General features: G+C 44.4%; 1 long non-coding RNA gene across 1 annotated transcript; it reads right to left on the reverse strand.

The window, feature by feature from the left end:
* Nucleotides 1-11796: 11796 nt before the first annotated feature.
* LOC138982664 (uncharacterized) lies at nucleotides 11797-13811 on the reverse strand. The gene is made up of 2 exons (XR_011460924.1): nucleotides 13366-13811; nucleotides 11797-13183 (listed from the first exon to the last, which is right to left on the reverse strand). It is a non-coding gene; the product is annotated as an uncharacterized lncRNA (long non-coding RNA).
* Between the last annotated feature and the right edge of the window lie 340 nt (nucleotides 13812-14151).

Here is a 14151-nt window from a genome sequence, read left to right on the forward strand (position 1 = left end):
GCTTGTAACCCTCAACGTTTAGCGTCCCATTTTTTTGGCAAGCTACAGATTTCAGCTACCCGACTAATACACTGTCCGGGCCGTCCCACATGTTACTGTTTGTGTGTCCATAGCTATTGTTGTTGTTGTTATTGCTGTTGTGTTCTCATTGTTGTTGTTGTTGTCATTGTTGTTGTTGTTGTCATTGTTGATTTTGTCATTGTTGTTGTCTGGTTGTTGTTATTATGGTGTTGTTATTGTTGTTGTTGTCGTCATTGTTGTTGTGTTTTCATTGTTGTTGTTATTGTTGTTGTCGCATCTTGTGACATTCTCGAGTCGTGTTGCGTTGCGTTGCGTTGCGTGGCGGGGGGTTGGGGTGGGGTGGGGTGGGGTGGGGTGGTTGTGGTTGTGTTGTGTTGTGCTGTGTTGTGTTGTGGTGGTGTGGTGTGGTGTGGTGTGGTGGTGTGGTGGTGTGGTGTTGTTTTGTGTTGTGTTGTGTTGTGTTGTGTTGCGTTGAGTTGTTTTGTGTTGTGTTGTTTTGTGTTTAGCTGTTCTGTTTTTTACATTTAGTCAAGTTTTGACTAAATGTTTTAACATAGAGGGGGAATCGAGACGAGGGTCGTGGTGTATGTGTGTGTGTGTGTGTGTCTGTCTGTGCGTGTGTGTGTGTAGAGCGATTCAGACCAAACTACTGGACCGATCTTTATGAAATTTTACATGAGAGTTCCTGAGAATGATATCCCCGAATATTATTTTATTTTTTTCGATAAATACCTTTGATGACGTCATATCCGGCTTTTGGTAAAAGTTGAGGCGGCACTGTCACACCCTCATTTTTCAATCAAATTGATTGAAATTTTGGCCAAGCAATCTTCGACGAAGGCCGGACTTCAGTATTGCATTTCTTCTTCTTCTTCTTCGGCGTTCCAGGATTTTTGGCCTCAGGTCAGACTTCAAGTTTTGTAGTTTGAATAAAGCTAGTGGTCAGGATCAGGGAGTCTTTGGTGCCCCAGAGTTACTCCTGCAGTGTGGCACCTTGTGGCCAGTGATCTGTTCTGGCTTCCTGGTGGAGCGGGCAGGTCTGCAGGATGTGCTCCGGGGTCTGTGGGCCTGTTTCGCACGGGCAGTTCGGTGTGTGCGACAGACCAAGGCGGTGCATGTGGGCACGCAGTCGACAGTGTCCAGTCCGTAGGCGGAAGAGGATGGTCTGCTGATGGCGCTGTAGGTTGGGCATCTGATCATCAGATGGCAGGCTGTGTTGGGCATTCCAGGTGGTTTTGTAGTGTCTTTTCACCAGGGATTTGGCTTCACTGTAAGAGACTGTTGGTCTTGTCTGCTCCAGATGGCTGCCAGTCTTGGCCAGTCTGTCCGCTTCCTCGTTCCCTGAGAGGCCACAGTGAGCAGGGATTCACTGGACAGCGACGTTTGTGCTCTGGGAGAGAGTACAAAGAAGACACTGGGTGTCTCGTTCCAGCTGCTCTTTGGGCGACTGCAGGCTTTGGACGGCGGATCTGCAGTCGGTCAGGAAGACGGCGTGAGAGGGTGGGTGTTCGCTGACCAGGCTAACTGCTTCTCTGAGAGCGGTGAGTTCTGCCCGGTAGTTGGATGACAGCTCTCCGGCAGGCAGGGATCTTGAAAGGGTGTGTCCGTCTGGGTAGCGTACCAGGATCCCGCTTCCTCCGTTTTTGATGGCACCATCTGAGGACCCGTCAGTGTAGATGTGAGTCCATACTGAGGCGTTGTAGTCCTGGTGCATCATCTCCAGCGTGAGGTTCTTGAGGACTGCGTCCTGCTGCTCTCTCTTGCTGGTCACTCCTGGCATGTCAGTAACAAAGAGCACCTTGCTGAGCTGGCTGTTCCACTCTTCAGCGTCTTGGAGGGGCTCTTGTTCTTCAGGGGTGCGTGGTAGGAAGCTGGTTTGGGTTCTCTCTAGCTGCTTGGCCAGATGGTTGAAACTGCTTCTTTTCAGCCTGTTCTTCGTCAGCTGTTGGGTGTGCTGGTGTGCTGGGTGAGAGGGGAGTCGTTGCAGCTTCTCGTACTACACGATGACCTTCTCTTCTCGTCGGTGGTCCAGGGAAGGGAGTCTGGTGGTGGCTTCAAGGGCGTGTATGGGCGTAGTTTTCAGTCCCCCTGTGATGATGCGCATGCTTGCGTTCTGCACTTTGTTGAGCCGGCTGGTGTTGCTCTTCGCAGCTGTGGCCCAGGCTGCAGCTCCATACTCCATCACAGGGCGGACGTGTCCCGTATACACCTGTCTGAGGATGTTGCTGCTGGCTCCCCACTTTGTGCCAGCCAGTTTCTTCATGATGGAGAGTCTTCTCGTAGCCCTCTTCTCCGCCTCTTTGATGTGTGGGTTCCAGGTGAGCTTCTTGTCTAGCTTGATACCTAGGTAGGTAGGGGTGTCTTCCTGTGGTATTGCCTGGTTGTTGATGGTCAGTTGGAGGGTCTCTTTGAAATTGGAGAGTGAGAAGCAGGTGGCTACGGTCTTGAGGCTGTTCACGGTGACACACCAGTCTGTCGCCCACTTAGAGGTGATGTTGAGGGCCTCCTGCATCCGGACTTTGGCGGTTGCGGTGGACTCGGCAGCGCTCCACATCGCAAGGTCATCGGCGTGTAGGGCTTTGGAGATGTGTCTGGACAGGCTGTTGGTGATGTCGTTGATGAAGACGACGAAGAGGGTGGGGGATATTACTCCTCCCTGGGGGACTCCTTCCCTGATCTTCACAGCGTAGCTCAGGTTGCCGTCAAGCTTGACTCTCGCGGTTCTGTGGCACAGGAAGCTCTTGATCCAGTTGAACATTCGTCCAGCGATTCCTGCCGTCAATAGCTTCAGGAGGAGGCCTTCCTTCCACACCTTGTCGAAGGCCTTGGAGAGGTCAATGAAGGTGGCAATGACTTTCTTCTTCTCCTGGAAGGCATTCTCTATTGATTGGGTGAGGTAGATCAGCTGGTCTTCAGTACTCCTGTTCTTCCTGAAGGCGGACTGTTCATTGGTGATCAGGTTGTTGGTTTCCAGGTGCCACATCAGCCTCTTGTTGATCATGCGCTCGAGGGTCTTGCCGAGGCAGCTGAGTAGACTGATCGGTCTGTAGCTTGTCTTTTGCTTGCGGTTCTTGTCCTTCTTCAGGATGGGTATGATGATGGCCTCTTTCCATGCTGAGGGGAAGACGCCGGATCTCCACGACTGGTTCAAGAGCTCAAGGAGCTTAGTTCTGGCAGCAGGCCCGAGGTGCTTGATCATCTCGTTGCAGACTCCATCCTTTCCGGGCGCTTTCTTGCACTTGAGTCTTTTGATCGCATCGACGAGCTCTGCCATGGTAAGATCTGAGGTCATTGGTGGGGCTGCGTTTCTCTGCTGTCGGAGTCTGGTTTCAAGTTGTTCTGCAACTTCCTTCTTTCTTTGGGGTGGGACTCTGATGGTGCTCTCGGTCTCAAAGACGTCGGCAAGGAGATTTGCTGCTCTTTTTCCAGTGTGGAAGGTTCCGCTGTCTTCTAGTACTGTAGGTCCCCGCGTGACCATGCTGTCTTCGTTTAGAATTTTGGTGAGACGCCAGAGTTTCCCTGTGTCTGAATCGAGGCCAATGGTGGAGGTGATTTCCTGCCAGCTTTGTTGCAGTTCTTGTGTCTTGGTCTTGTTGAAATCCTCCTTCAGTTGGTTGTGCATGGTCGTTGTTTCTGCGGATGGGGACTGCTCCATGCTTTCTCTGGCTTCTGAGAGTCGCTGGTGCAGGCAGGCCAGCCTTTGACTCCAGTAAGGTTTGTAGTCCTTCCTGAAGCCACGGGGGAAGGACTTCCTGGCAGCCGCTAGGATGGTCTGTGTCAGCTCTTTTACGTTGTGGTTGATGTCCTCCGTGAAGGTGGTGTTGCGAAGGCTTTCTGCGTGGAGCTGGTACTTGGTCCATTTGGCTTTCTTGAAGTTCCAGCTGGCTTTCTTTCTGTGGTACTCCAGGATGGTCTGCATGTCAGCAATGGAGAGGGTGATGGGTAAGTGATCACTTCCTCCCAGTTGGTCGTTGACAGTTCTGGTGGTCCTTTTTTCTACCTCTTCTGTGGCTATGGCAAGGTCAGGGGTTGAGCTTTTCTTCCAAGCTCTGGAGTAGTAGGATGGCTTGTCATCTGGCTGGTTGATAAGGATGAGCTGGTTGTCGGTCATCCAGTCCTGTATGTCAGTACTGTCGTAGCCCCATGCTGGGGAGTGGCCGTTGAAGTCGCCAACGATGAGATGTTTCTCGTTTGGGAGTTGGATGGTGTGGAGGTCCAGCTTGGTGGTAGGTGGGCTATAGACGTTGGTGATGGAGAGTTCTTCTCCCTGCAGGAAGGTCTTGATGGTGATGTACTCAAGGTCGCCGTCTGCCGTCTGTGCCGTCATAGCTGCCGGGATGTTGTGTCGGACTAGGGTGAGAACTCCACCCTTGTGTCCGGTCGGCCGGTCCCGTCGGAAGGTGTCATAACCTCTGACGAAGAATCTGCGGTCTTCTTTCAGGTGGGTCTCCTGGATGCAGATAATGTCGATGCTGTTGTCTCTCAGAAAAGCCTGTAGCTCTGGTTTCTTTCTCTGGACGCCTTCTGCATTCCACTGCACAACCCTGATGGCTGTCGCTGGATGTTGAGTTCGACCAGTCGCTCTACTCTGTCTTCCCCTGGTTCCCGAGTCAACAGAGCCGCCAGTCGCTGAGGTGGACCCCCTTCAGGCTGAGGGTCCGGCACCGTTCCCGCCGGGCAAAGGTCCACGGGAACGACACCATATCGAAATATCTGTCTGAATCTGAGGCATAATCCATAGTGGTGGCGTGCGAGCTCGTCTCCCAAGAACTTAGTTTAGGTTCCCACACTGTGTCCGGAAACACAGTCAGCATCGCTCCGACTTCGCTGGGGGGTGGTTTGAATTCGGAGTGTCCTTCTCCTAGACTGGTTGCCTGCCATGGCTGATGAGTCCGGTCTGCCCATGGTTTGAATTCAGAGTGTCCCTCTCCTAGACCGGTTGCCTGCCATGGCTGATGAGTCCGGTCTGCCCATGGTTTTATTTACATGAGTATCCTTCTCATGCCCCTTATGACTCGAGGAGAGTTTGCTGATATTAGTCTGACCTCTCTCCGTTGACCTGTCCAGCATGCGAGACGCTACCAGAAGTTTTGACACTCCCGCTGGCATAGCTCTCGGGGTCATAGAAGTACTCAAGCTCCCACACCTCGTCAAGGAATCAGCCGTGTGTGGAGATTGCATTTCAGCTTGGTGGCTTAAAAATTAATTTATGACTTTGGTCATTAAAAATCTGAAAATTGTAAAAAAAAAAAATTTTTTTATAAAACGATCCAAATGTACGTTCATCTTATTCTTCATCATTTTCTGATTCCAAAAACATATAAATATGTTATATTTGAATTAAAAACAAGCTCTGAAAATTAAAAATTATGATCAAAATTAAAATTTTCGAAATCAATTTAAAAACACTTTCATCTTATTCCTTGTCGGTTCCTGATTCCAAAAACATATAGATATGATATGTTTGGATTAAAAACACGCTCAGAAAGTTAAAACGAAGAGAGGTACAGAAAAGCGTGCTATCCTTCTCAGCGCAACTACTACCCCGCTCTTCTTGTCAATGTCACTGCCTTTGCCACGAGCGGTGGACTTACGATGCTACGAGTATACGGTCTTGCTGAAAAATTGCATTGCGTTCAGTTTCATTCTGTGAGTTCGACAGCTTGACTAAATGTTGTATTTTCGCCTTACGCGACTTGTTTTGTTGTTCTCTTCTGTTTTTCTGTCGCATACTTATATTATTACCAGAGACATCAATCAATCAATCAATATGAGGCTTATATCGCGCGTATTCCGTGGGTACAGTTCTAAGCGCAGGGATTTATTTATTTTTATTTCATTTTATTGTTTTGTGCAATTTATATCGCGCACATATTCAAGGCGCAGGGATTTATTTATGCCGTGTGTCACCGTGTGAGATGGAATTATTTTACACAATACATCACGCATTCACATCGGCCAGCAGATCGCAGCCATTTCGGCGCATATCCTACTTTTCACGGCCTATTATTCCAAGTCACACGGGTATTTTGGTGGACATTTTTATCTATGCCTATACAATTTTGCCAGGATCGGTGGGATCTTTAACGTGCACACCCCAATGTAGTGTACACGAAGGGACCTCGGTTTTTCGTCTCATCCGAAAGACTAGCACTTGAACCCACCACCTAGGTTAGGAAAGGGGGGAGAAAATTGCTAACGCCCTGACCCAGGGTCGAACTCGCAACCTCTCGCTTCCGAGCGCAAGTGCGTTACCACTCGGCCACCCAGTCCAGACATGGATAAAAGAGATGCGAAGCGCTGTCTTCCCGCTCGCGTTATCTTCGCCTACGGCAGGGGCAAGTAATCCTCCCACTGGCGCCAAGCTGGCAATTGTTGTGTTTTTAAAGAATTATAACTGTTTCCTAGAAAATCATAGATAATAAAACATGCAAACTGTTAATTATTTGCACTCAAGAGAAACAGAACATCACAAGAAGAAGATTATTGCATCATTTGGTGATTAGAAGATGAATCCTAAAGTAAGCCATTTCGCTCATTTCTCCTTAAAAACTTTTTATCCACACGCCAGTGTAAGTGCGAGAACCACTTGAGTGAGACTTAAAAGCATCAAATTTAATTACAGCGCGTCAACAATTATACAAACAGATTAATGTATACTTTTGCCAGTTAAGGGAAAGTAACGTTGCGCACAAAAGAAAATATTAGCTCCCAAACATTGCCTCCACGCACAATGTAAGGCATGGACTTAAAACAATGGCCGCAAGAACCGAGGGAACCGTGTTTTTGACTCACTTCAGGAACCCAATCCTCTCAAATGCGTTCGTGTGCACACTATTGAAGCTACAGAATATGAATCAAGTTTACTTATCACTGATATCTCTCGTCTGAAGCTGGATATATCCAAAGAAATATGACAGAAAAGCACTTCAAATCGGTGTCAGAGAGCAAGCGAACAACGTAGTAATACGGGATGATGGCTGACAATCGCGCGAGGTCACGCTGACCGAGCGCGGTACCCCAAGAGTTCACGCGAGCGACCTCGCTTCGCATCTCTTCAATGTATGTCTCTGTTATTACAGACAAAGAACTTTCGCGTGGCAGAGGAAAGAGACAAAGACACAGATGTGAATGGCATCCTGTGTGCAACACGAATCTTAACAAATATGTGTCAAAGAAACAAATTTTTGAAATATTAAAATCCGGTCGTAAAAAAACCCGCTTAAAAACAGCGTTGTTTTTGACGCGCATCCAGCCAGAATTTCATATTTCTGATATTTACAATTCTCCTGGGCCCATCTTCGTGTGATGGTGAAACTCAATGAGAGGCACTCCTGTATTCAGCTGTCAGCGGTCTCCCCGTTGCACGAGCCACAGAGAGGGCGGCACAGGGAACACACACCGACACATGGTGATGAATAAAACAGGCTTGGCAGCTATGCGGGGGAGCATTTTGGATACGAATTTTTTGTACGTTTGTTTGTGTGTGGAGGATTCTGGAGGGAGCAGGGTAGAAAAGGGGGATGGGGGTGGCGTTTTCTTTCATTCTACCCCCGCCCCTCCCTTTTCCCCTTTTCTGCACCCACCTCAGTTTTCGGTGAAGCAGAAAACTAAGAAAGATGTTTTTCAGCTGGAAGAGTTCAATCCATGCACAATTGTGACACCACAACATAAACAAGTCAAGTGAAGCGAATTAACTACATAGAGTCAATCTGTCAACTACACAGAACCCGATACTGGACGCACTGCATTTCACGAAGACAATGCTTTGACGAAATACCCCGCCATTTTAGCGTTGAAAACGTGATCGCTTAATTGTGGTGACGACAAGCCAGTATAGTGCAGTAGCGTACAGCGGGTCACAGAAAAGCGCCCTTTAACGTATTCTTTTTATTTTTCTGAGCTTGTTTGTGGTGACAAGCCAGTATAGTGCAGTAGCGTACAGCGGGTCACTTGTTTGAATCCAAACATAACATGGCTATATGTTTTGGAAATCAGGAAATGATAAAGAACAAGATGAAATGATAAAGAACAAGATGAAATGATAAAGAACAAGATGAAATCATTCATGGATGGATTATTTGAATTTCAATTTTATTTGAAATTCTGATTGTCAATGACCAAACTTATTAAATTCACTACTAAGCATTAAAGCTGAAATGCAATCACATAGTCCGGACTTCGTCGAAGATTGCTTCACAAAAATGTCAATCAATTTAATCGAAAAATTAGAACGTGACAGTGCTGCCTCAACTTCAACTAAAAGCAGGATATCACGTCATCAAAAATATTTATTGAAACAATGAACAAGTCGCGTAAGGCAAAATTACTACATTATTTTAGTCAAGCTGTGGAACTCACAAAATGAAACTGAACACACTGCATTTTTTTCACAATGACCGTAGTCCGCCGCTCGTGCAAATTGCAGTGAAACTGACGAGCCTGTTTAGCGCGGTAGTGGTTTCGCTTTTCTGTACCTCTCTTCGTTTTAACTTTCTGAGCGTGTTTTTAATCCAAACATATCATATCTATATGTTTTTGGAATCAGGAACCGACAAGGAATAAGATGAAATTGTTTTTAAATCGATTTCGGAAATTTAATTTTAATCATAATTTTTATATTTTTAATTTTCAGAGCTTGTTTTTAATACCAATATAACATATTTATATGTTTTTGGAATCAGAAAATAATGAAGAATACGATAAACGTAATTTTGGATCGTTTTATAAAATAAAAAATGTAATTACAATTTTCAGATTTTTAATGACCAAAGTCATTAATTAATTTTTAAGCCTCCAAGCTGAAATGCAATACTAACGTCCGGCCTTCGTCGAAGATTGCTTGGCCAAAATTTCAATCAATTTGATTGAAAAATGAGGGTGTGACAATGCCGCCTCAACTTTTACAAAATGCCGGATATGACGTCATCAAAGACATTTATCGAAAAAATGAAAAAACCATCTGGGGATATCATACCCAGGAACTCTCGTGAAAAATTTCATGAAGATCGGTCCAGTAGTTTACTCTGAATCGCTCTACACACACACACACACACACACACACACACACACACACACGTACACACACGGCAGACACACACACACACATACACCACGACCCTCGTCTCTATGTTAAAACATTTAGTCAAAACTTGACTAAATATAAAAACGTGGCGGGGGATATCATCCGCAGGAACTCTCGTGTGAAGTTTCATGACAGGAACTCTCGTGTGAAGTTTCGTGAAGATCGGTCCAACAATGCAAGACATCTCTTGTGCCACAGGTAAATATTGAACGAGAATTTCACAAGACACGGCCTAGAAACATTTCCAGCGCATAAATTAACAACTTGATTAGGTACAACAAGAACAATGTACTATACCAGCATGATGATTGGCTATTAAACCTGCTCTAACATTCCACGGCACACACTATGCATAAACACATCGCCGTCTCCTTCACCTTTTCCACATTGGGTAACTAAACCAAAAACTCTTTCTTTTTTGAAAAACACGATATAAGAATCTGGCCACCTGTACCACTGAATCCTCTTTATCTACAGACATAACATGCATAATATTGTTCACATCTTCACTCTGGGTTTTTTCTCTTGATATTTTGACATCAAGTCTATGATCACAATATCCTTTGCATAACAAGAAATTCCTCCGATAGGAAAAACACCCCCTATAAAGGGAAATAACCTTCTCAGTTGGTGGCAGTGAGAATGGTTATTTCCCTTTGACCAACGGGGGTGTGCCTCTATAAGTCGTTGTATAATTTTAATCCACCAATAACTCCCTAACCGTGTGTTTGACTGGTCCCAATTTTTGTACGGACCGTCTCAGGAATGTATAGAACCTGTTCACCAAGTTTGGTGACGATCGGTCCGTTCATTCTTGAGATCTATATGCGAACACCAACACACACCCAAATAATATGTCAGTCTTAATCTTAATCCACCAATAACTCCCTAACCGTGTGCTTGACTGGTCCCAATTTTTGTAAGGACCGTCTCAGGAATGTATAGAACCTGTTCACCAAGTTTGGTGACGATCGGTCCGTTCATTCTTGAGATCTATATGCGAACACAAACAAACACACAAACAAACACATCGAGTGAAACCTATACACACCCCTATACCGGGGGTGTAAAAACAAATACATGTTTCTCATCTTCCACGTCCTCTCTGCATACAGGGCATAACAAAAGGCTTCGTACAGCATCAATTAGGCCCTATATAGCGACATTTGTCAATGTTTATGGGTGAAATACCGCAAACCAAAACTGTATGTATGCATCACAAAAACAGCGGAGCTGAATATGCCGGGTATATATAAACTTCAGCGCGAATGAGTCCTGTTTGAAGAGCGAATACAATTCAAAACGCTCCGAGTTGATGATGCTGTCGTGCCAGTCTTGCTGGCAGCACTGAATCAAACAATCCTTATCCTAATACCGCTACTGTATAACTCGACTCAATTCACCTACACCTTGTTGCAGCCAGACATCTCCAAAGCAATACATTTCTTTCAGATAGTGAGACCATGTTTTCTTGCCACAACCCTGCAAATGTTTCAGTCATGTCATATGCTTTCCTTGGGAGTCTTTCGCTTGGAAAATTTAACACTCTCAGCAAATACTTAAAGGACCAGACCACGCTGTTTTAAAGGTTATTAGAACCACTAACCGATGACTGAAGGTTAGAGAAATGCACCTAAAGATTCCAAAAATGTAAAGAAATTCACCGATTCGTAGCTTAATCATTGTGATTTAATTAAAAACGTTCCGCCAAATTCGTCTGCTAAACGAGACTTCGAAATGGCCGCCAGTAAACGAGAACCGGCTGTGACGTCATTTGGTGTTTGGAAACCGAAAGTTACAGCTTACGCTCAAGTGGGCGTTTGCCTAAATCGAGCATCAACAGCACGCCGAAGGAATGCGCACGGCTGCTGATAGCTATGAAGTATAGAAAAAAAGGTTCAGGCATCAGTTGTCACCTTTTTCCGATGGGCTTACAACTTCTGCAGCAAGACTGATTAACTGGAAACGGCCAACACGATGTGCTGTGTTTCGCGACACTTTCTTCCAATGCGAACGCAGTTAAGCCGGCAAGAAAACCTGGCACACACAAAACAGCTGTTGCCTAACGCAGTTCCAGTTCCGACAATTGTTGACCACTCACAGGAGGTCAGAAACCGGATACCAATGTCATCAGAACGATCTGCTTTCACTAAACGCAGACGAAAGGAAGTGAGTACATGTATACTGAATGTGTTCTGTAAGGGATAGGGGTTCAGTGTCACTGGGCGTTTTTGTCAGACTGACAGTATTTGTAGTGGAATGGCATCTGTTCCTAATTTTAAGCACATGTGTTAAGATTACAGATTAAAACATATACATGTATCTGTTACTACATGTCCGTCCCCATGCACCCACCTTAAAGTTCCCTCTCTCTCTCCCTCTTTTACACTCACCTGGGTAATCGATGAGTCTCTGGTTTAATCAGTGTCCGTCCATACTACACATAGACATTCACACAAACACACACACGTTGTTATAGTTGTTATCTAATTCAGTGTTGTATTAAATAGATAAAGAAATCGTTAATACAGCAAGCTTGCATGAATAATTTGCTGTTGTCCTTTTTTTCAGATCAGGTTCTGTAATACAGTAATTATAATTAATACAAGTACAAATTCATGTTTGCAGTCATACTCATAGTGTGTGAGTGTGTGTGTGTGTGTGTGAAAAGCACTTTGATACTTAAAACATCTGTGTTATTTGATTTTATTACAAAACTGCAGTCAGAATATTAAGCAGACCTATTCCAACAATACATTTTGATCAGCAGTAAATGTAATGTCAAATTATGAACAACAATCATGTGAGCAGATATATCTAACAGAAACAAATAGTCTAGCAAAATAATACAACCAAGTACATGTATGGACATCATCATCCACATAAAAAAATTGATTGTAGGAAGAGCACTCTGTGTTATTACCACTGCTTCAGTCAAACTGCCAGTTCAACTTTATCTCTGTGGGTTGTTTTTTTCTCTCAGAGTAACATGGGGAAAAAAACCTTTAAAAAACTTGCATGCTACAGAGCTGGATTGTTTCTAGTGATCATGCAGCATGATTTATCCGCATAGAAAACTACTGAAACACCTAAACAGAAATAACAATGTCTACAGAAAAAACCCACTGTTTGATTGCTGTCTGTAGTACTCCTCTTGCTAACAGTGGCATTAAAATAATTAAAACTAAGCTATGCTCTCTTGGGGGGGAAAAAGTGCTCTAAGTACTTTTTGTGTCTACATAGGCAAAACAAAACTATGCAATGTTTCAGATTTCCTGACCCATCCTATGTTTTTCCTCCTTATCCTGGACTATTTTGGACTCTTACAAAAATGTAGGCTACTTCAAAAATGACAAATCTTAATTTTGCAGGCTTACAAGGAAATTGACTCTTCTCTAAATAATAACAGCAATTGGTACAGTCAATTCACTAAATGTGCAACAGAACCCTAATCATCAGACATTTTACAACAGCAAACTTCAACAGTCCTTTTACTTTCCTGAATGTCATTATTATTTATTAAAACATGCATCTAGAGCAACATACATATAAATCTTCTTTCATTAAAGTTCACCTGAAATTCAGGCTGCTTTCCCATGCAAAGTACAAATGCAAGTGTCCATAAACCAGGGTTTAATACATGTAGTATGTGAGTGAGTTCTGATGAAAAAGTGATTGTGTTGTAATATTGGTTATTACTGAGTGTTGATGTTACAATGATTACATTATAAAAACAACAACAGAACAATGTGAAGAGCAAATTTCTTCTGTGGGCATGCAAGTGAGTTAATCTTGTGTGTGTGTGTGTGAAACTATATGTGACTGAGTGTTACAAATTTAAATGACAACAGTTTTCTTGATAGCCTTTAAAAACTACAACAAATACATACATTTAACAATCAAACAAATATAGGCACCTCAAAAAAAGTTGTATGTACACCTTCGTGGCTGGTGATGCATTCTTGCTCCCCTGCAAGTTTTCATTCTACAATGTACCTCAGGCTAGCTTCCTCTCTCTCTCAAATCTGCCCCTCCCACACAATACAACAGGTACAGTGGCCACTCTGACACCAGTCTCTGAAATAATCAAGAACAGTTAAAACTGCGATGAGCTGTTGTTCTTTTACTCGTGAATGCAATGCATGAACACTTAAACAATATCCCACTTATTCGCGAGTGCGTTGACAAGGCGAGAGTGAAAAAATAGCACAGACTCGAAAGCAGACGATAAGTTCAGCACAGAGAGCGGGCGTGTTTACCTTTGATCGCTGAGACAAACAGTGTCGCAATTTTCATCGTCACTGTTTCACTACTGCTGGAAGTGGCCTCCGCCCTCATCTTTCATGCTTGATTCGAGGAGAGAAACCGGTAGTTCGAACATGTACGGTTCAATTTCGTCTGCAGTTACGCTTGTTGACATGTTGGTAAACTACCATCTCCACACGGTGTGACGTCACGGATAATTTATTCATAAGCCAGTCTCGCGAAGATCACGCGGCACAATGGCGGGTCGTTTTTGAGAAGAAATCCGTCGCTTCGGTCACAAAATTCGTCGGATTACGGCCTTAGAAGATTCCGAAGTAAACCAAACATTGTTGAAGACGGTAAGAAAGTGGTTTTCTAACTAAATGCAAACATCGGGAAGTGTTCGGTCGCGCAGGAACACGATTCGAAGCGTTTTTGACGCTAAAACAGCGTGGTCTGGTCCTTTAATACAGCGAACCGACGAGGTGACATCAGTAAAGGGGATAGCGGCCTAATTAAGTCACCATATATTATACCATCTTGTTTGGTGTTTGTTGTCCTACACACAAACAACTTCTTGCATGCAAACATCTCAAGAGCTTCAAACTTTGGAACCCCCGCAGCTCAGGTCCATATATTAACCCTTAGGATGGTTGTCACGACATATGTCGCGCTACTGGCTCGGCCGCGGTTCCGATTACCTCCCAAGGATGCGAAAACCTATCTTATGACCGTTTTTCTTTATTTTTCTCTCTGTTAATTCACCAGTGGCTATGTAACATGTGCTACAGAATTGCACC

The sequence above is a fragment of the Littorina saxatilis genome, linkage group LG12 (genome assembly GCF_037325665.1).
Source record: "Littorina saxatilis isolate snail1 linkage group LG12, US_GU_Lsax_2.0, whole genome shotgun sequence".
Taxonomy (NCBI): Eukaryota; Metazoa; Mollusca; class Gastropoda; order Littorinimorpha; family Littorinidae; genus Littorina; species Littorina saxatilis.